The following is a 23,024-nucleotide window of genomic DNA, read 5'->3' on the forward strand; positions in this document are numbered from 1 at the left end:
GAAGAGACAAATGCCAATAGAGAGGTCAATATAAGATTTATGCTTTTTCCTTAATGAGCAGAATGTTACATACATATGCTTTCCCTGGATCCAGAGAGGAAAGAAAAGACAACACTAATCTTGCAACAGGTAAATGAAATGATGTTGGGTTTATTAAATTTCCTAGTTAAAATATATTTTTAACAGCTTTGAATGGAATTACTCAACTCATTAGCTGAATAGCTGCTTAGAGCAACAGAAAATGTTTTTGTACATTTTTTAGCCTAGGTTATTTGGAATTTTTTATATATTTCAAAATGTCCTTATACAGCTTTGATCATTTTTTTTTTCAGAATAACTTAGTAAAACTTTACCAAAATCAGTCCTCAGATACATACTTGCAAATCTATTGTCTTTAATGGGATTTGTTCACGTTCTATCTCAGATGAATTTTCAATGTATGCTATTATAACTAAATGAAAGTCTATGCTATGCAAACAATTCTGATTGAAGTTTGACATTAATATTTGCCCTACTTTTAGATCTACAAGATTAAAAAAATTCAGTCATTCAGAACTCACGTTTTGCAAAATCTAATTGGAACTTGAAACTCAGGCTGGAATTTTTATTCTCTCAAATTAGCATTTGCTGGGTTTCATTGTGTGTTGGGGCTTGAAAAATGACACCATATGTTTCTGATTGCCTTAGACAACTTTTGAAAAGAATGCTGCATAAAATTATTTATGCTCAATTTACCCCTACACTTTTTAAATTTTTAAAGCTTTTATACAAGAGATTGTATTTAAAAATAAACACAAGTCAAAAGCAAAGAAGTTTATATTTGATGTGAAACCCTGAACCCTTGAGGCTGGAGTGGCATTTGAATCGGTAAAGCAGTTTTCATGTACAAACAAAAAAGAAGAATACAGAATTTTGAAATAATAGTCAGAGCTGCCATTTAAAAGTTACATGCTGTTCAAGGCATTGTGAGTTATAGATTATTTTCCCCATTTTCATCTAAGGAAATAGATTCAAAGAGGTTAAGTAGATTGTGTTCATTTCTAGTAAATGTATGTATCTTTTAACAGCTAAATTGTAGCTTGGAAATTATTCTATTTTATTTTATACACAAGGCTAACTTTCTATGTTCAACACAATGTTCAGACAGTCATCATGTTTGTGAAAGCTGATTTAAAGCTACCAATTGATCCATTTTATATTGAATCATTTAAAATTATTAGGTACATACTTAAAACATAAAGAAAGTCTTTGGCTGTAACTTATTAGGAACCATATAGCAATACTTGTTGCCAAAAATTCAAACATTAATGTCATGTTTGTTAATACATGCTAAAGAATATGATGCAACCACAAAGTGTTTTAACACTCCACAGCTTATTCAAACATCACTATACATGGGTCATCAAATATCTGCATCAAATTTAGAGATTCAAATTGGGCATATGAGAGGAAATTCCATTTCAATTTTACATACGTTGTTATCATAATTCATGTGAGTGTTAAATTCACTCTACTTCTTTCAAGAAGGTATATCTCCTACAATTTATAAAATCCCTTTCTTTGATTATTCTCCTAGTTTACATTCTTTCTTGCTTTCCTTACTAACCTGATCTACCCATAATTTCTGTATAATCCTATCTTGCACTGTAAGTAGGTCTGTAGAGTTATTCTGACCTCAACCTTAGGCCCTTGGCCATTAGAACCTGTAGAAAATTGGTTACATAATTTTTGGGGTTCAGTACAAAATGGAAAATGTGGAGCCTGTTGTTCAAAAATTATTAATAACTTCTACATGATGAAAACAGAGCATTAAACCAAGTGCAGGTCCCTTTGACATGTTGAGATTCAGATTAGGCTGTGATTAAACAAAGATTACTTAGTGCCATTCAGTTACATTTGCATGTAAGTGATACAGGGGTACATTCTAACAATATCATTATCACCCTATGTGTGTATGTATTCTAAATTTCTCAGAGTAATGATAATCTTCAAGAAACATATCCCTTTCAGACTAGTAAGGTGTTAATTTTGTTTCTATTATATTAGAATTTCCTTCACTTGTTAAGACACCTTCTGTACAATGTTATTTTCCATCAGGAAAAAGAAAGTAAGCAGTGAAAAGGAAAGGCACACATCAATATGATAAAGAAAAAAACAATTCAAGAAAAAAAAAAAAAAGCCTGGATATTTATCATGGCAACCAGTTTATTTTATTTTATTTTATTTTAATATTTTTGGACAAATTGAGGACACGGTGAAGCTATTCAAAGGTAAAATCTATTTCAAAGTCAGTAAAGAATAGAAAACAAAGAATGGTTAGTTTGCTTTAGCTAGAAAGCTAAAATAAACACTACAAGTAATATTTATTTATATAAAATTTATCAGAATGCTTGAGATTATGATAATATTTTTTTTCTGTTTTATTAAGGTAGAAAAAAATATTGATGACTTGAAAATCAAGCTTGACAAAAGGATAATTTTGTATTTGGCAATTTGTTTTGAAAAACTATATCATACATTCACTATATTTGCCTGTAGCTATATAAAAGGGATTCTGGCTTGAAAGTTTACATATACTTCTACTGGAAAAATTGCTACATTTTGGAGAACAATGTAGACAAAGCAATGTTTCAACAGCTCAATTTGGCACCAAAATATGGACTGAGTCTTGAGTACTTTACCTTTATATGAAGCAATTTTGAGGATAAATATTACCTAAACATTTTGACTGCTACGGAGGATAATGAAAACAAAAAATAAAAATAAGAAGCTCAATATAAGCCACATCTACTCACTTCTTTCATGTCCTGTCATGTTTCTTTTCTTTTTTGATATTTATTTATTAATTTATTTTATTAATCTTTATTGGAATATAATTGCTTTACAGTGTTGTGTTAATATCTGCTATACAACAAAGTGAATCAGCTATATATATACGTATATCCCCATATCCCCTCTCTCTTGAGACTCCCTCCCACCCTCCCTATTCCACCCCTCTAGATTGTCACAAAGGACCAAGCTTATCTACTTGTGTATGCAGCAGACTCCAACTAGCTATCTATTATACTTTTGGTAGTGTATATATGTCAATGCTACTCTCTCACTTTGTCCCAGTCTTCCATTCAACCCTATGTTCTCTAGTCCATTCTCTACATCTGCCTCTTTATTCCTGCTCTGCCTCTATGTTTATCACTACCATTTTTCTAGATTCCATATATATACATTAGCATATGGTATTTTTCTCTTTCTGACTTACTTCATTCTGTATGACAGACTCTAGGTCCATCCACTGCACTACAAACAACTCAATTTCATTCCTTTCTATGCCTGAGTAATATATATATACCACATCTTCTTTATCCATTCATGTGTCAATGGACTTTTAGGTTGTTTCCATGTCCTGGCTATTGTAAATAGTGCTGCAATGAACATTGTGGTACATGTATCTTTTTGAATTATGGTTTTCTCAGGGTATATGCCCAGGAGTAGGATTGCTGGGTCATAAGGTAGTTCTAATTTCAGTTTTATAAGGAATCTCCATACTGTTTTTCATAGTGGCTGTATCAATTTCCATTCCCACCAACAGTGCATGAGGGTTCCCTTTTCTCCACACCTTCTCCAGCATTTATTGTTCCTAGATTGTTTGATGATTGCCATTTTGACCAGTGTGAGGTGATACCTCATTGTGGTTTTGATTTGCATTTCTCTAATGATTATTGATGTTGGACACCTTTTCATGTGTTTGTCGGCCATCTGTATGTCTTCTTTGGAGAAATGTCTATTTAGGCCTCCCTCCCATTTTTGGATTTTTTTTTTTTTATATTGAGCTGCATGAGCTGCTGATATATTTTGGAGATTAATCCTTTTACAGTTGCTTCAATTGCAAATATTTTCTCCCATTCTGAGGGTTGTCTTATCATCTTGTTTGGTTTCCTTTGCTGTAAAAAGCTTTTAAGTTCCATTAGGTCCCATTTGTTTATTTTGTTTTTATTTCCATTACTCTAGGAGTAGAGTAAAAAAAGGATTTTGCTGTCACTTATGCCATAGAATATTCTGCCTATCTTTTCCTTTAAGAGTTTTGCAGTGTCTGGCCTTACATTTAGGTTTTTAATCCATTTTGAGTTTATTTCTCTGTATTGTTTTAGGGAGTGTTCTAATTTCATTCTTTTTCATGTAGCTGTCCAGGTTTCCCAGACCACTTATTGAACATACTGTCTTTTCTCCACTGTATGTTCTTGTCTCCTTTGTCAAAGATAAGTTAACCACATGTGTGTTGATTTATCTCTGGGCTTTCTGTCCTGTTGCATTGATTTATATTTCTATTTCTGTGCCAGTACCATACTGTCTTGATTACTCTAGCTTTGTAGTATATTCTGATGTCAGGGAGCCTGATTCCTCCAGCTCCATATTTTCTTCTCAAGATTGCTTTGTCTTTTCAGGGCCTTTTATGTTTCCATATAAATTGTATAATTTTTGTTCTACTTCCGTGAAAAGTTCCATTGGTAATTTAATAGATATTGCATTCAATCTGTAGATTGCTTTGTGTCGTATAGTCATTTTCACAAAGTTGAGTCCTCCAATCCAAGAACATGGTATATCTCTTCATCTGTTTGTGTCATCTTTGATTTCTTTCATTAGTGTCATACTTTTCTGCGTACAGGTCTTTTGCCTCCTTAGGAAGGTTTATCCCTAGGTATACTATCATGTTATCTGCAAACAGTGACAGATTTACATCTTCATTTCCAATTTGGATTCCTTTTATTTCTGTATCTTCTCTGATTTCAGTAGCTAAATCTTTCAAAACTATTTTGAATAATAGTGTGAGTGGGCACCCTTGTCTTTCCCTGATCTTAAAGGAAATGCTTTAAGTTTTTCACCATTGAGAATGATCTTGGCTGTGGATTTGTCATATATGGCCTTTATTATGTTGACTAAAGTTCCCTCTATGCCTGCTTTCTGGAGAGCTTTCAATCATAAATGGGTGTTGAAATTTGTCAAAAGTTTTTTCTGCATCTATTGACATTATCATGTGGTTTTTAATCCTTCAATTTGTTAATATGGTGTATCATATTGATTGATTTGCCTATATTGAAGAATCCTTGCATTTCTGGGATAAACCCCACTTGTTATGATGTATGTTCCTTTTAATGTTCTGTTGGATTCTGTTTGCTAGTATTTTGCTGATTATTTTTGTATTTGTGTTCATCAGTGATATTGGCCTGTAATTTTCTTTTTTGTGATATCTATGTCTGGTTTTGGAATCAGGGAGATGGTGACCTCATAGAATGAGTTTAGGAATATTCTTCTCTCTGCTATATTTTGGAAGAGTTTGAGGAGGCTAGGTGTTAGTTCTTCTCTAAGTGTTTGATATAATTCACCTGTGAAGCCAACTGGCCCCATGCTTTCGTTTATTAGAAGATTTATAATCACACTTTCAATTTCAGTGCTTCTGATTGGCCTGTTCATATTTTCTATTCCTTCCTGGTTAAGTCTTGAAAGCTTGTACTTTTGTAAGAATTTGTCCATTTCTTCTAGGTTGTCTATTTGATTGACATATAGTTGCTTGTAGTAGTCTCTCATGATCCGTTGTATTTCTGCAGTGTCTGTTGTTATTTCTTTTGTCATTTCTGATTCTGTTGATTTGAGTCTTCTCCGTTTTTTTCCTGATTTATCTGGCTAATGGTTTATCAATTTTGTTTATCTTCTCAAAGAACCAGCATTTAGTTTTATTGATCTTTGCTATTGTTTCCTTCATTTCTTTTTCATTTATTTCTGATCTGATCTTTATGACTTATTTCCTTCTGCAAACTTTGCCTTTTCTGTTGTTGTTCTTCTTCTTTCTATAATTGATTTAGATGTAAGGTTAGATTATTTATTTGACATTTTTCTTGTTTCTTGAGGTGAGATTGTATTACTACAAACTTCCTTCTTAAAACTGCTTTTGCTGCATCCCATAGTTTTTGGGTCATTGTGTTTTCATTGTCATTTGTTTCTAGGTCTTTTTTGATTTCATCTTTGATTTCTTCAGTGGCCTCTTGGTTATTTAGTACATTTAGCCTCCATGTGTTTGTATTTTTTTCATTTTATTTTCCTGTAATTGATATCCAGTTTCATAGCATTGTGGTCAGAAAAGATGCTTGATATGATTTCAATTTTCATAAATTTAATGAGGCTTTATTTGTGACCCAGGATGTGGTTTATCCTGGAAAATATTCTGTGTGTACTTGAGAAGAAAGCATATTTTACTGTTTTTGAGTGGAATGACCTATAAGTATTGATTAAATCCATGTATTCTAATGTGTCATTTAGAGCTTGTGTTTCTTTATTTAATTTCTGTTTGGTTTATCTGCCCATTGGTGTAAGTGGGGTGTTAAAGTTCCCTACTATTATTGTGTTAGTGTCACTTTCCCCTTTTATGACTGTTAGCATTTGCCTTATGTATTGAGGTGTTCCTGTATTGGGTGCATAAATATTTATAATTGGTATATCTTCTTCTTGGATTGATCCCTTGATCATTATGTAGTATCTTTCCTTTTCTCTTGTAATAGTGCTTATATTAAAGTCTATTTTATCTGATATGAGTATTGATACCCCAGCTTTCTTTTGATTTCCATTTGCATGTGATAGGAATATGATGGAAATAGGATAAGCTTAAGCAAGAGGAGACACTCAATTAGGAGAATTTATAGGCCCAGTTGTAAACATTACATGTATCTTTGAATTTATGATCCTTTCTCCTAATCACACAAACACACAAACTGAACTGGTGTGATGGCTAACAGATGCAGGGAGGCATTCACTAAATTTTAAAGCTCTTACTTTAAATCTCTTTGGTGATTATCTAAATGTTTGTGAAACTTGCAAGGAGAAATTCTGAATCTTGTGAGCTAATTAACTCATCATTTTAGAGTATGTAAAACACACATGTAAGACCCCCTTGTCAGGTCTCTCCACCCCTCTCTGGTGTCTGTGCCAGAAGCTATTGTAATCTTTCTCTAACTGCTCTCTAATAAACTGTTACTTTCTACTTGAACCTGAGCAATGACTTTTTATTGATCCCAAGGAGAAATTCTTTTCTTCCGGAGAACACGAACCCGTTCCCCTAGACAGATTTCACAGACTTCAAGAGGAATATCCTTTTCCATCCCCTACTTTTCAGTCTGTATGTGTCCCTAGTTCTGAAGTATGTCTCTTGTAGACAGCATATATGTGAGTCTTGCTTTTGTATCCATTCAGCCAGTCTGTGTCTTTTGGTTACAGCATTTAATTCATCCATATTTAAGGTAATTATCAATATGTATGTTCCTATTTCCATTTTCTTAATTGATTTTGGTTTGTTTTAGTAGATCTTTTCTTTCTCTTGTGTTTCCTGCCTAGAGAAGCCCCTTTAGCATTTATTGTAAAGCTGGTCTCGTGGTGCTGAATTCCCTTAGGTTTCGCTTGTCTGTAAAGCTTTTGATTTCTCCATCAAATCTGAATGAGATCCTTGCTAGGTAGAGTAATCTTGGTTATAGGTTTTTCCCTTTCATCACTTTAAATATATTATGCCGCTGCCTTCTGGCCTGCAGAGTTTCTGCTGGAAAATCAGCTGATAACCTATGGGAATTTCTCTGTATGTTATTTGTTGATTTCCCTTGCTGCTTTTATTATTTTTCACTGTATTTAATTTTTCATAGTCTGAATCATATGTGTCTCCATATGTTTCTCCTTGGTTTTATCCTATATGGGACTCTCTGTGCTTCCTGGATTTGATTGACTATTTTCCCATGTTAGGGAAAATTTCAACTACAATCTCTTCAAATATTTTCTCAGAACCTTTCTTTTTCTCTTCTTCTTCTGGGACCCCTATAATTTGTATGTTGGTGGGTTTAATATTGTCCCAGTTGTCTCTGATACTGTCCTCAACTCTTTTCATTCTTTTTGCTTTATTCTGCTCCATGGCAGTTATTTCCACCATTCTATCTTCCAGGTCACTTATCTGTTCCCTGTATCAGTTACTTTGCTACTTATTTCTTCTAGAGTATTTGTAATTTCAGTTATTGTGTTGTTCATCACTGTTTGTTTGCTCTTTAGTTCTCCTAGCTCCTTGTTAAATATTTCTTGTATTTTCTCCATCTGTACCTGCATACTATTTCTGAGATCTTGGATCATCTTTACTAACATTACTCTGATTTTTTTTTTTCAGGTAGACTACCTATCTCTTCTTCATTTGTTTGATTTTGTGAGTTTTTACCTTGTTCCTTCATCTGATGCATATTTCTCTGTCTTCTCATTTTGTTTAACTTACTGTATTTGTGGTCTTCTTTCCTCAGGCTGCAGGGTCATAGTTCCCCTTAATTCTGTTGTCTGTACCCAGTGAGGCAGTTGGTCCAGTGGCTTGTGTAGGCTTTCTGTTGGGGGGCACTGGTGCCTGTGTTCTGGTGGGTGGAGCTGGGTCTTGTCCTTCAGATATGCAGGGCCATATCTAGTGTTGTGTTTTAGGATGTCTGTGAGCTTTGTATGCCTATAGGCAAACTGTCTGCTATTGGGTGGGGTTGTGGTCTTCTCTTGCTAATTTTTTGTCATGAAGCATCAGCACTGAAGTTTGCTGGCTGTTGGGTGGAGCTGGATCTTAGTGTTGTGTTGAAGACCTCTGCGAGAGCTCTCACTGATTAATATTCCATGGGACTGGGATTTATCTAGTGGTCCAACATCCTGAGTGCAGCTCTCCTACCTCGGAAGCCCAGGTCCAACCCCTGGCCATGGCACCAAGACCCTGCAAGCTGCACAGCATGGAAGAATGGGAAGAAGAAGAAAGAAAGAAAGAAAGAAAGAAAGAAAGAAAGAAAGAAAGAAAGAAAACAGACAAAACCCTAAGATAAATGGTAAAAGCAAAACTAAACAGACAAAATTTCATAGAGACGTACACACACTCACAAAAAGCAAAGCAAAACAAAACAAAGAAAAGAAAAGAAAAAGAGAAAAAAAAAGAATAGGAAAAAAAGAGAGAAAACAAAGAAGAGAGCAACCAAACCAATAAACAAACCCACATACAAAAATATACACTAAAAATTAAACTAACAAAAACATAGAACTAGAATCAAGTCAAAAGTGGAAAGCAAACCAGGAAGTCCTCTAATACTTCTAAGTAGTTCTCTGCACCTCCTGTGGGCACTGTGGTATCAGCTCAGACTCTGATCTCCCACACGTACTTGCCCCCAAAGTCCACAGTTGCCCACAGGGTTCACAGGTTCAATTGTAGGAACACTCAACTATTCAGGTTATCTACAGATACAGGGTCTACCAAGCTGATTGTGGGTATTTAATCTGCTCCACCTTCAGCTGTATGGAGAGCTTTCCCTTTCTCTTCCTTGGTCCCACAACCCCCAGGATTCAGTTTTGGTCTTGGTCCTGTCTCTGCATGTGGGCCACTCTCAGTCATTGGTTCCCCACCCAGATAAAGGGGGCTGATTTTACCACCCAGGTAAAAGCAGCAGTGGCTGATTAGGGCTCACTTGCTCATTCAAGTTGGGGGTAGGGAGGGATATGGCAGTCCAATTGAAATGTTAAGGGATTGCCTACAGCAGCAGAAGTCAGCATGAGCCTGAGGTGCAATGTGCATTCTCCTAGGGAAATTGGCCCTGGTTGGCAGGACCCTTGGCAGTGGCGGGCAGCACCAGCTGCCATGAGAGTGTGGACTGTAACCTGCTTTGCAAAGAGGATCCTTGGTGGCCTCAGCAGCAGTCTCTGTGTTCTGATATAACAGCAGCATATCACACTGGTGCTCACATAGGTGTTTCCTTGCCATCTGTGAGAGCATGGAGCAGGAAGCTCCTATGGTGGGCTGCCTCTCAAGCACCCCAAAACAAAGGTCTCCTGCCTCTCCATCAGGCCCAGGCTTTTCCCCAGAATCCCTCCTGGCTAACTGTGGTGCATTAGCCACTCCCCCCCCCCAGGCTGTCCTCACACAGCCAACCCTAGTCCTCTCCCTGAGGTCTGACCTCCAAAGCCCAAGCCTCAGTGCCCAGCCCCCACCCACCCCAGTGGCTGAGCAGACAAGCATCTCAGGCTGGGAAGTGCTTGCTGGCACCAATCCTCCATGAGGTAATATCTCTGCTATGCCCTCCACATATCTGTTGCTGCTCTCTCCTCTGAGGCTCTGAAGCTCCCCCCTTCCCTGACAGTGAGGGGGCTTCCTAGTGTGTGGAAACTTTTTCCCCTTCATAGCTCCATTGCCTCCATTATTTCTTCAAATACTTTTCTATCCATTCTGTTTCTTTCCTCCTTCCAGGACTATAGTAACACAAATGGTAGAATTTTTGTTATAGTCCCACACGTCCTTGAGGTGCTGCCCATTATCTTTAAAATCAGTTTAATTTTTCTGTTATTATGATTGAGTTACATATATCCTATTTTATCTTTGAATTCACTGGATTTTTCCTCTGTTCCCATGGTTCTGCTCTTGTGTTTATCCACTGAGCTTTTTATGTTCGTTATTTTACTTTTCAATTATAAAATTTCCACTTGTGCATTCTTCTGTATATCTTCTTTTTGCATTTTTACTCCAGTTTCATTGAGATATGTGACATACAGCACTGTATAAGTTCAAAGTATACAGCATATTGATTTGACTTACATACATCATGAAATGATTGTCACAATAAGTTTAGTGAACATCCATCATCTCATATAGATAGAAAATTAAAGAAATATAAAAAAAAAATTCCTTGTAATGAGAACTAAAGGTTTACACTCAACAGCTTTCATATACAGCAGTGTTAATTACATTTATCATGTTGTACCTATTATTCATAGTACTTATTTATATTTTAGTTTTTTCTTTTGACTACCTTCATCCTATTCCCCCTCTCCCTACTTCCAGCCTCCAGTAACCACAAATCTGATTTCTTTTTCTATGTGTTTATTTGTATGTTTGTTTTTGAAGTATAATTGACCTACAGCACTATGTTCATTCCTGGTACACAATATAGTTGTTTGATATTTCTATACATTTCAAAATGATCACTATGATAAGTCTAATTATCATCTGTTACCATACAAAGATATGGCATAATTATTGAACATATTCCCCACACCATACATTTTATACCCATGACATCTATTTCATAACTAAAAGTTTTTACCTCAATATCCCATACCTATTTGTCTCCCCTCCTCCCCCAAACGCCTCTCCTCTGGCAACCACCTGATTATTCTATGTATCTGTGACTCTGTTTCTGTTCAGTTATACTTGTTCATTTGTTTTGTTTTTTAAACCCCACATATAAGTGAATTCATACCTTACTTGTCTATCTCTGTTTGCTTATTTCTCTTAACATAATACCCACTAGGTCCATCCACGTTGTCACTCAAGGCAAGATTTCATTCTTCTTAATGTCTGAATAATATTTCAGGGTGTGTGCGTGTGTGTTTGTGACACTTTCTGTATCCATTCACCTATTGATGGGCACTTAACTTGCTTCCAAATCTTGGCTATTGTAAATAATCCTGCAATGAACATAGGGGTGTTTATATCTTTTCAAATTAGTGTTTTCAGTTTCTTCACATATATACCAAGGAGTGGAATTGCTAGATCATATGGGAGTTCTATTTTTAATTTTTGAGAAATCTTTGTACTGTTTTCCATAGTGGCTGCAGCAATTTACATTGCCACCAATAGTGCATGAGAATTACCTTCTCTCCACATTCTTACCAACATTTTGTATGTGATCTTTTTAATAATAGCCATTGTGACAGGTGTGAGGTGGTTGTGGTTTTGATTTTGATTTCCCTAATAATCAGGGATGTTGAACATCTTTTCATGTGCTCATTGGCCATCTGGATGTTTCTTTTGGAAATATGTCTATTTAGGTCCTCTACCCATTTTTTAATCAGGCTTTTTTATTTTTTTGATGTTGAGTTACATGAGTTCTTTGTATATTTTAGATATTAACTTATTGTCAGATATATTGTTTGCAAATATCTTCTCCTATTCAGTAGGTGGCCTTTTAGTTTTGATAGCTTCCTTTGCTTTGCAAAAGCTCTTTAGTTTAGTGTAATCCCATTAGTTTATTTTTGCTTTTATTTTTCTTTCCTGAGGAGACATATCAAAAAAATGCTATAATTATACACCAAATAGATAATTAAGAAGAAATGGACAAATTACTAGAAATGCACAATCTCCCAAGATAATCAAGAAGAAATAAAAAAATATGAGCAAACAAATTGTTAATGAAGTTGAATCAGTAATAAAAAAAAAAAAAAAAAAAAAACACTCCCAACAAACAAAAGTGCAGGTCCAGATGGCTTCATAGGTGAGTTCTACAAATGCTTAAGTAAGGGTTAACACATATCCTCCTCAAACTATTTCAAAAACTTAAAGAGAAGGACTGCTTCTGAAGATATTCTGTAAGGCCAGCATCACCCTGACACCAAAACCAGACAAGAATATCACAAAAAATTAGAGATCAATATCACTGATGAACATAGATGCAAAAAAAAAAAAAAAAACCCTCAAAAATATCTTTAAACTGAATTAAACAATACATTAAAAGAATCATATACCATGATCAATTGGGACTTATCCCAGGGGTGCAAGGATGGTTTGAGGTTTACAAATCATTCAATGTGACACACCATATTTACAAATTGAAGAATAAAATTTATTTGATCATCTCAATATATACAGAAAAAGCTTTTGGCAAAATTCAACATCCATTTGTGATAAAAACTCTCAAAAAAGTGGGTATAGTGGGAAAATGCCTGAACAAAATAAAGTCCATATATGACAAGTGTATGGCTAACATCATACTCAACAGTGAAAAGTTGAAAGCATTTCCTCTAAGATAAGGAACAAGACAAGGATGCCTATTCTCACCACTTTTATTCAACATAGTATTGACACTCATAGTCACCACAGTAAGGCAAGAAAGAGTAATACAAGGAATCCAACGTGGAAAGGCTGAAATAAAACTCAGAAGTAAAACTGTTTAGAGATGAGATGAAAGTATACCAGAAAATCCTAAAGACATCACAAAATAAATGACTAGAACTCATCAATGAATTCAGTAAACTTGCAGGAATCAAAATTAATATAGAGAAATCTGTTCCTTTTCTATACACTAGCAATAAAATATAAGAAAGAGAATTTAAGAAAACAATCTCATTTAATATTATTATATTAAAATAATAAAATAACTAGGAATAAATCTAACTAAGGAGGTAAAATAACTAAATTCAGAAGACTATAAGACACTGATTAAGGAAATAGATAGAAGGTGACACAAATAGATGGAAAGATATATCATGTTAATGGATTGGAAAAATTAATATTTTTAAAATGACTGTACTACCCAATTCAATCTGCAGATTAAATGCAATCCTTATAAAGATACCAATGACATTTTAACAAACCTAGAATAAATAATTCTAATTTTCTTATGGAAATAAAAAAGACCCTAAAGAGCAAAACAATATTTTGAGAAAGGAGAAGAAGGCTGGAGCTCTCAGGCGCCATGATTTCAGACTATACTACAAAGCCACAGTAATCAAAACAGCATGGTACTGGCAAAAAAAAAGAGACATATAGATCAATGGAACAGAATAGAGAGTCCAGAAATAAACCCACACTTATATGGTCAATTAATCTACAACAAAGGAAGCAAAAATATGCAATGGGGGGAAAAAGCCTCTTCCATAAATGGTATTGGGAAAACTTGACAGCTGCATGCAAAAGAATCAAACTGGACTACTTTCTCACACCATATCCAAAAATAAGTTCAAAATGGATTAAAGATTTAAGTGTAAGACCTGAAATCATAAAACTTCTAGAAGAAAACATTGGCAGTATGCTCTTCTGTATGTCTTTTGATTCTTTAAAAGAGATTTCAATTCTTTGTCAAGGTTTTGTAAGTTTTCACTTGTTTCAAGCATGTTAGTAATTGCATATTGAACCATTTTTTATCATGACTACTTTAAAATCTTTGTCAGTTATGTCTGTCATCTCTATCAATAGCAATAGATACTTGCATATATTGATTGTATTTTTTTAATTCAGTTAAAATCTTCCTGGTTCTTGGTAACTTTTGATTGAAACCAGGATATTTTTATATTATTTTATGACTCTCTGAATCTTAATTAAACCTTCATTTTAGTGGGCTCTACTTTACACTCCTCTGGTAAGAGAAAAGGAACAATGCCTAATTACTGATAGGTGAAAGTAAAAGTTCAAATTTCCCACTCGATCTTCATTGGCACCCAATTGTTGAGGGTCCTTTTCATTACCCTTGGGCAGCAGCCGGAGTTCTGGTTCCTCAACTGGTTTTTCCTCCCATGGTGGGGATGGGCTTTTTATCTATGGGCAATATTAAAATCCCTGACACTCTGCTAGACCTCCTCCAAACCTACCTCAGTATATCACTTAACTCTACCTTACTATATCACTTAACTCTACCTTAATTAATATGTTGTCTATCTTCTTACTTATTTTTGTCAGATTTATAAGGCTTATACTGAGATTGAGGTATTATAATCTTATATTAATAGTGAGTTTCTATGTCTGTGTATATAAAGTATATTTTGCTTCATAGATTGCTGTGGTTTTTATAATAATAAATAATCAAATATAATTTTTATTTATGTTAATGTTCTTTCCCTCACTTGCTAGGCTGAAAATTCCATAGGGTATGTAACTACTGATCTTGCTCATTGCTGTATCCCCTATGTCTTGCAGAGTGCCTGGTATATAGTAGTTGTTCAATAAACATTTTTGAGTGAGTACATAGATACTGCACTCTGCTTCATTTAATTGTCTGTTGTACTAATAATCTCCTATGTCCTCTCCTAGGCTATAATTTCCTAAAGGGAAGAATCTGTGATATTCTTCTTTATATCACTCAGTTCATAAATGTGTGTTAAATATATTAATAAATCTTCTGATTTTATGATTTATTTCATGCTACTAACTTGGAGTTTTGTTTTTTCTTCTTTCTCTAGTTGCTTTAGATGTAAGGTTAGGTTATCTATTTGTGATTTTTCTTCTTTCCTAAAGTAAGATTGTATTGCTATAAACATCTCTTAGAACAGTTTTTGTTGCATCCCATGGGTTTTGGATCATCGTGGTTTCATTTTCAGTTGTGTTTAGGTATTTTTTTTACTTTCTCTCTGATTTCTTCAGTGATCCATTGGTTGTTTAGCAGCATATTGTTTAGCCTTCACGTGTTTGTATATTTTACACTTTTTTTTCTTGTGGTTGATTTCTAACCTCACAGCGTTGTGTTTAGAAAAGATGCTTGACATGATTTCAATTTTCTTAAATTTGTTGAGGCTCAGTTTGTGGCCCAGCATGTGGTCAATCACAGAGAATGTGCATGTGAGAAGAATGTGTATTCTGCTGCTTTGGATGAAATGCTCTATAAATATCAATTAAGTCCATCGGGTTTAATGTGTTATTTAAAGCATGTGTTTCCTTATTTATTTTCTGTTTGGATGATCTGTCCATTGGTGTGAGTGGGGTGTTAAAGTCTTCCACTCTTATTGTGTTACTGTTGATTTCCCCTTTTATGGCTGTTAGCATTTGCCTTATATATTGAGGTGCTCCTATGCTTGCTGCATATATATTTACAATTGTTATATCTTCTTCCTGGATTGATTCCTTGATCATTATGTAGTGTCTTTGTTTGTCTCATACCAGTCTTTATTTTAATGTCTGATATGAGTATTGCTACTCCAAATTTCTTTTGATTTCCATTTGCATGGAATATCTTTTACCATCCCCTCACTTTCAGTCTGTATGTTTCCCTACATCTGAAGTGGGTATCTTGTAGACAGCATATATATGGGTCTTGTTTTTGTATCCATTCAGCCAGTCTATGACTTTTGGCTGGAGCATTCAATCCACTTACATGTAAGGTAATTATTGATATGGAATTTCTATTGCCATTTTGTTTATTGTTGGATTTGTTTCTGAAGGTCTTCTTTCTTTCCTTCCTCTTTTGTTCTTTTCTCATATTTTGATAACTAACTTTAGTATTGTGTTTAGATTCCTTTTTCTTATTTGTGTGTGTATTTATTGTAGATTTTCAGTTTGCAGTTAACATGAGAATTTGCTATACCAGTCTATATATAAACAGGATTGTTTTAAGTTGTTTGTCTTTTAATTTCAAATACATTTCCAGTATTGTGCATTTGTGCTCTCCTCTTCTCACAATTACTGGCTTTGATATTCTATTTTTGTGTAGAAGATTTCCTAACTTTATTTTATGTTTGCCTTTACCAGTGAACTTTTCCATTCATAATGTTCTTGTCTCTACTTGTGGCCTTTCCTTTTCTGCTTAGAGAAGTCCCTTTAGTATTTGTTGCAAAGTTGGCCTGGTGGTGCTGAATTCTCTTAGCTTTTTCATGTCTCTAAAGCTTTTGATTTCTCTGTTGAACCTGAATGAGAGCCTTGCTGTGTACAGTATTCTTGGCTGTAAGTTTTTCACTTTCATCACTTTAAATATATCTTATCACTTCTTTCTGGCCTTCAGAATTTCTGCTGAGAAATCAGTTTATAACCTTATGGAAGTTCCCTTGTCCATTATTTGTTGCTTTTCTCTTGTTGCTTTTAATATTTTTTTCTTTGTCTTAAAATTTTGTCAATTTGTTTACTATGGGTCTTGGCATGTTCCTCCTTGGGTTTATTCTGCCTGGAACTCTCTGTGTTTCCTGGACTTGGGTGACTGTTTCCTTTCCCATGTTAGGGAATTTTTTAGCTATGATCTCTTCAAATATTTCCTCAGATCCTGTCTGTCTCTCTTTCTCTCTCTCTTCTCTTTCTGAGACACCTTTAATGCAAATGTTGTTGCTTTTAATGTTGTGCCAGTGGTCTCTTAGATTGTCTTCATTTCTTTGCAATGTATTTTCTTTATTCTGTTCCATGGCAGTGATTTGCACCATTCTGTCTTCCTTGTCACTTATCCATTCTTCTGCCTCAGTTACTTTGGTATTGATCCTTCTAGTGTATTTTTCATTTCAGTTGTTGTGTTGTTCACCTCTGTTTTTTAGTTTGTCTAGGTCTTTGTTAAACACTTCTTATGTCTTCTAAATCTGTGTCTCCATTTTTTTTTTTTTTTTTTTCTGAGATATTGGATCATCTTCACTGTCATCACTCTGAATTCTTTTTCTGGTAGATTGCTTATTTCCACTTCCTTAGTTATTCTTCTGGGGTTTTATCTTGTTCCTTCATCAAGACATATTCCTTGGCTGTCTCCCCTTTTCTAATTTTCTGTGATTATGGTTTTACTCTACAAGTTGCAGGGTTGTAGTTCTTCTTGCTTCTGCTGTCTGCCCTCTGGTGGGTGAGGCTGTCTAAGAGGCTTGTGCAGGCTTCCTGGTGGGAGGGTCTGGTTCCTGCCTGCTAGTGTTTGGAGCTGGGTCTTGTCCTTCTGGTGGGTGGAGCCATGCTCAGGAAGACTTGAAGAATCTTTTCTGCTGATGGATGGGGATGTGTTACCACCCTGTTGTTTGTTTGACCTGAGGCATTGCAGCACTGGAGTCTATAGGCTATTGAGTGGTGCTAGGTCTTGCAGAAGGGGATAGCAGCTTCCAGGATGGCTCTCACCAATGAATACTCACCAGAGCTGCAGTTGCCAGCGTTTTTGTCACTACCATAAGCCACAGCCACCCCCACTTCTTCAGGAAACCCAACAATGCTAGCAGATAGGTCTGGCCCAGTTTCTTATGGGGTCACTGCTTTTTCCCTAGGATCTGGTGCACATGAGACCTTGTGTGCTTCTTCTTAAGGTGGAGTTTCTGTTTCCCCTAGTCCTGTGATCAAACTTACTGGCCTTCAAAGCCAGATTCTCTGGTGGTTTCTCCTTTTGTTGTAAGACACTTTAGGCTGCAGAGCCTGATGTAGGACTCAGGACTTTCACTCCTGTGGGAGAAGTTCTTTGGTATAATTATTTTTAAGTTTGTGGGTTGCCCACCCAGTGGGTATGGGATTTGATTTTATCAAGATTGTGCCCCTCCTACCATACTGTGGTGTGACCTCTTCTTTGTCTTTGGGTGTTGGGTATCTTTTTTGGTAGGTTCCAGTGTTTACCATTTTGTGTTGTTGGTGGTTGTTCAGCAGTTAGTTGTGATTTCAGTGTTTTTATAAGAAGGAGTGAGCTCAGACCCTCCTACTCTACCTTCTTGCCAACAAGTCCTCAACTGGATTGTTATGATGCATTGATGCATAAATATCAATGAGTTATAAATTTAACGTAAATTGTATATTTTAGTAAAAACATATATTTATCTGTCATATTTAGGGTTTTGGGGTTTGAATTCTACTTTGTCTCATATCAAAATTATTATCCTTGATCTTTTCATATTCTTGGTATACCATTTGATAGATTTTAGTTTTTGACCTTTCTGTTACCTTGTTTTTGATGTTTCTATTTTATAGATCTTAGTTAGATATTGTTTTGTGAGCCAAATTCAAAATCTTTTTTTCTTTTAATAGGTAAAATTAAACCTTTTCACTTTTATCACTATGATTAATATATTTGGTCTGAAATTTGTCATAACATTTTGTCATGAGGTGTATTTGTTACATTTGTTGTGTTTTCCTCTACAAAATATGTATTAATTTCTCTTTAATTAAAAAAAACACAGTATTTAGGAATATTTGTATTTTTGTTCTAGTGGCTGCTTCTTAATTACCCTTTGTACCCTATTTTCTTATTCAACATTTTGCTATGCACATCAGTTTTATTGGTATCATTAAATATTTTCTATTGCCTAAATAACAGATGATGAGCTTATGGTATTTTTCTTTTTCCTTCTTCCTTCTCCTCACTTTTAAAATTGCGTTATTTCCCTTTGTCAGAGAAAAAAAAAAGTACATTAGTTTTCCTCTTGGAGACAAGAGGAAATATGCAATTTCCATGTTTTAAAAAACTCAACATCAATTCTATTAATGGCAATTTTCCAGTTACCCCTTAGCTAAGTTAAGTGTACTCTCTAGTAGATTCTCCACAAAAGTCTCATCAGTGCAGAATTGCATAAATACTTCAAATTCTTGTACATTAAAACTTTAGTTTCTACAGCTTTGATATTTGAGGGATAGTTTGGTTTAGACATAAAATAATTGGTTCACTAACATTTTTTAAATGTTACTCTATTATTCCTTGTTTTTGTATTAATTTCAGGAAGTCTAAAACCAGTTTAAAATTTGCCTTTTAAATTACTTTGTGTTATTGCATATAAACCTCAAGGATTTTATCTTTAACTTTGAAATGTAATACGTTTATTAGCATATATCTTGGCACTATTATTCTGGTTAATTTTTTGGATTATCCACTAACTTCTTTCAATATACAGATTCATTAGATTTCTATTTTGGAAAGAGGTTCAGATATTATTAATGATATTTTTCATTTACCTTTCTTCCATTTCCACTATTTCCTCTCTGATCCATTTTAATTTCTTTCTCAATTTATTCATATACTTTTATTTGTTTTCCTGCCTTTCTTTGATGCCCTTTAAGAAATTTCCATTTCTATCTATACTACCTTGGGCATCTTGTAATATTTTTTATATCTGAGACAATTGAGTATTTTATTTTATTTCTTTCCTGATCTAATCAATTATTTTTTCATTTTTTCAGTTTCTGTCTATTTTGTTCTTAGTTTCTAATTCAAAATAAGTTTTTATACTTTCAAATATATATTTACTGTATTTAATTCATTTATCTTATATATATATATTTATGATTCATATTTCCTATATTTCCTTCTTGGAGGGAATATTCATTAGATCATATATGTCGAATTTAGTTTTCTGTGTTTTTTTTTTTTTTTGCAATAGCTCCATATGAATTTGTTTATCTCCCTCTTGTTTTTTTTTCTTTGTTGTTGTTTGATTTGATTTTCTTTTCATAATTCTAATATGTGAGTAGATTTTTTTGATTGCGTGTTTTGGTGTGTGAAGGGAGATGTTGTGGGACATCCTATTTTATAGTTCTCTTTTGTTTGTGTACCACTACTACTGAGCCTGCATTCTAGAACCTGTGAGCCACGACTATTGAGACAATGTGCCACAACTACTGAAGCCTATGTGCCTAGAACCTGTGATCCACAGCAAGAGAAGCCACCACAATGAGAAGCCCATGCACTGCAATGAAGAGTAGACCCTACTCGCCAAAACTAGAGAAAGCCCACATGCAGCAATGAAGACCCAACACAGCCAATAAATAAATAAACTAATTAATTAATTAATTAATTAAAAAGAATCCACCTGTCAATGTTGAGGACATGGTTTTGATCCCTGGTCTGGGAAGATCCCTCATGCTGCAGAGCAACTGTGTGCACCACAACTACTGAGGCTGCACTCTAGAGCCTATGGGCCACAACTACTGAGCCAACAGGCCACAACTACTGAAGTCTGCATGCCTAGAGCCTGTGCTCTACAACAACTGAGAAGCCACCACAGTGACAAAACCCACACACCACAAGGAAGAGTAGCCTCTTCTCACCACATGAAAAAAAGCCCACATGCAGCAACAAAGACCCAACACAGCTAAAACTTAAAAAAGTAAAATATATATATTTTTTAATGTAAGGGGGCTTAGACTTTCTAGAGAAGTTTTTTGATCAGCCTTGGGCCTCCTTCACTAGTTTCTCCTCTTCTATGCAGTTTTTCTCAGTCTTCGTTTTTTGTCAGAAAGATGTGGTAGGATGAGATCAAGGTGGGAAAATGAAAAATTATACTTGGGAGTTGCTGATTTTTCTCTTTTTAATTCTGGTTATTTTTATTTCCTTATTTTTAAAACTCATTATATATTTTATTTTTTAAAATTAGATTATAATTGCTTTACAATGCTGTTTTAGTTTCTGCTGTGCAGTGGAGTGAATCAGCTATTTGTATACCTATATCCCCTCCCTCTTGAACCTCCCTCCCATCACCACCCCCCATCCCACTCATCTAGGTTGTCACAGAGAACCAAGCTGAGATTCCTGTGCTTTATAGCATGTTCCTGCTAACTAATTTATGCATGTTAGTGTATGTATGTCAATCCTAATCTCCCAATTCATCCCACCCTCACCTTCCCCCCATGTCCACATGTCTGTTCTTTACATCTACATCTTGATTCCTACCCTGCAAATAGGTTCATCTGTACCTTTTTCTAGATTCCACATACATGCCTTAATATAAAATATTTGTTTTTCTCTTTCTGACTCTTCACTCTGCATGACAGACTCTAGGTCCATCCACACCTCCACAAATGACCCAGTGTTGCTCCATTTTATGGTTGAGTAATATTCCATTGTATGTATGTACTACATCTTCTTTATCCATTCATCTGTCATTGAACATTTAGGTTGTTTCCATGTCCTGGCTATTGTAAATAGTGCTGCAGGGAACATTGCAGTACATGTGTCCTTTTGAATTATCATTTTCTCAGGGTATATGCCCAGTAGTGGGATTGTTGGGTCATGTGGGAGTTCTATTTTTAGTTTTTTAAGGAATCTACATAATGTTCTCCACAATGGCTGTAATAGTTTATGTTCCCACCAATGGTGCAGGAGGAGTCCCTTTTCTCCACAGCCTCTCCAGCATTTACTGTTTGCAGATTGTTTGCTGATGGCCATTCTGACTGGTGTGAGGTGATACCTCATTGAGTTTTAATTTGCATTTCTCTAGTAATTAGTGATGTTGAGCACCTTTTCATGTGCCTCTTGGCCATCTGTATGTCTTCTTTGGAGAAATCTCTATTTAGGTCTTCTGCCCATATTTTAGTTGGGTTGTTTGTTTTCTTGATATTGAGCACCATGAGCTATTTTGTATTTTGGAGATTAATCCTTTGTTTGTTGCTTTATTTTCAAATATTTTCTCCCATTCTGAGGGTTGTCTTTTCATCTTATTTATGGTTTTCTTTGCTGTGTTAAAGCTTTTAAGTTTAATTAGGTCCCATATGGTTGTTTTTGGTTTATTTTCATTACTCTAGGAGGTGAGTCAAAAAAGAATTTGCTGTGGTTTATGTCAAAAAAGTGTTTTTCCTATTTTTTTGCTCTAAGAGTTTTATAGTATCCAGTCTTACATTTAGGTCTTTAATCAATTTTGAGTTTATTTTTGTGTATGGCGTTAGGGAGTGTTCTAATTTAATTCTTTTATATGTAACTGTCCACTTTTCCCAGCACCACTTATTGAAGAGGCTGTCTTTTCTCCATTGTATACTCTTGCCTCCTTTGTCATAAATTAGGTGACCATAAGTGTGTGGTTTTATCTCTGGGCTTTCTATCCTGTTCCATTGATCTGTATTTCTGTTTTTGTGCTAGTATCATACTTTCTTGATTACTGTAGCTTTGTAGTATCGTTTTTTTTTAAAAATGTTTATTTATTTATTTATTTTTGGTTGCATTGGGTCTCCATTGCTGCACAGGGGCTATCTCTAGTTGCTGTGAGTGGGTGCTACTCTTCATTGCAGTGCATGGGCTTCTCATTGCAGTGGCCTCTCTTGTTGTGGAGCATGCACTCTAGGCACTCAGGCTTCAGTAGTTGTGGCAAGTGGGCTCAGTAGTTGTGGCACACAGGCTTAGTTGCTCCACAGCATGTGGGATCTTCCCAGACTAGGGCTCAAACTGGTGTTCCCTGCATTGGCAGGTGGATTCTTAACCACTGCACCACCAGAGAAGTCCCTGTAGTATAGTTTGCAGTCAGGGAAACTGATTCCTCCAAACCCACAGCAAACATCATTCTCAATGATGAAAATCTGAAAGCATTTCCACTAAGATGTCTAGTCTGGCCACTCTTATTCAACATAGTTATGGAAATCCTAGTCATGGTAATCAGAGAAGAAAAAGAAATAAAAGGAATACAAATTGGAAAAGAAGTAAAACTGTTACTGTTTGCAGCTGACATGGTACTATACATAGAAAATCCTAAAGATGCCCCCAGAAAACTGCTAGAACTAATCAATGTATTTGTTAAGGTTTCAGGATACAAACTTAATGCACAGAAATCTCTTGCAGTCCTATACACTACCAACAAAAAATCAGAAAGAGAAATTAAGGAAACAA

Source organism: Hippopotamus amphibius, chromosome X, assembly GCF_030028045.1.
Source record: "Hippopotamus amphibius kiboko isolate mHipAmp2 chromosome X, mHipAmp2.hap2, whole genome shotgun sequence".
Lineage (NCBI taxonomy): Eukaryota > Metazoa > Chordata > Mammalia > Artiodactyla > Hippopotamidae > Hippopotamus > Hippopotamus amphibius.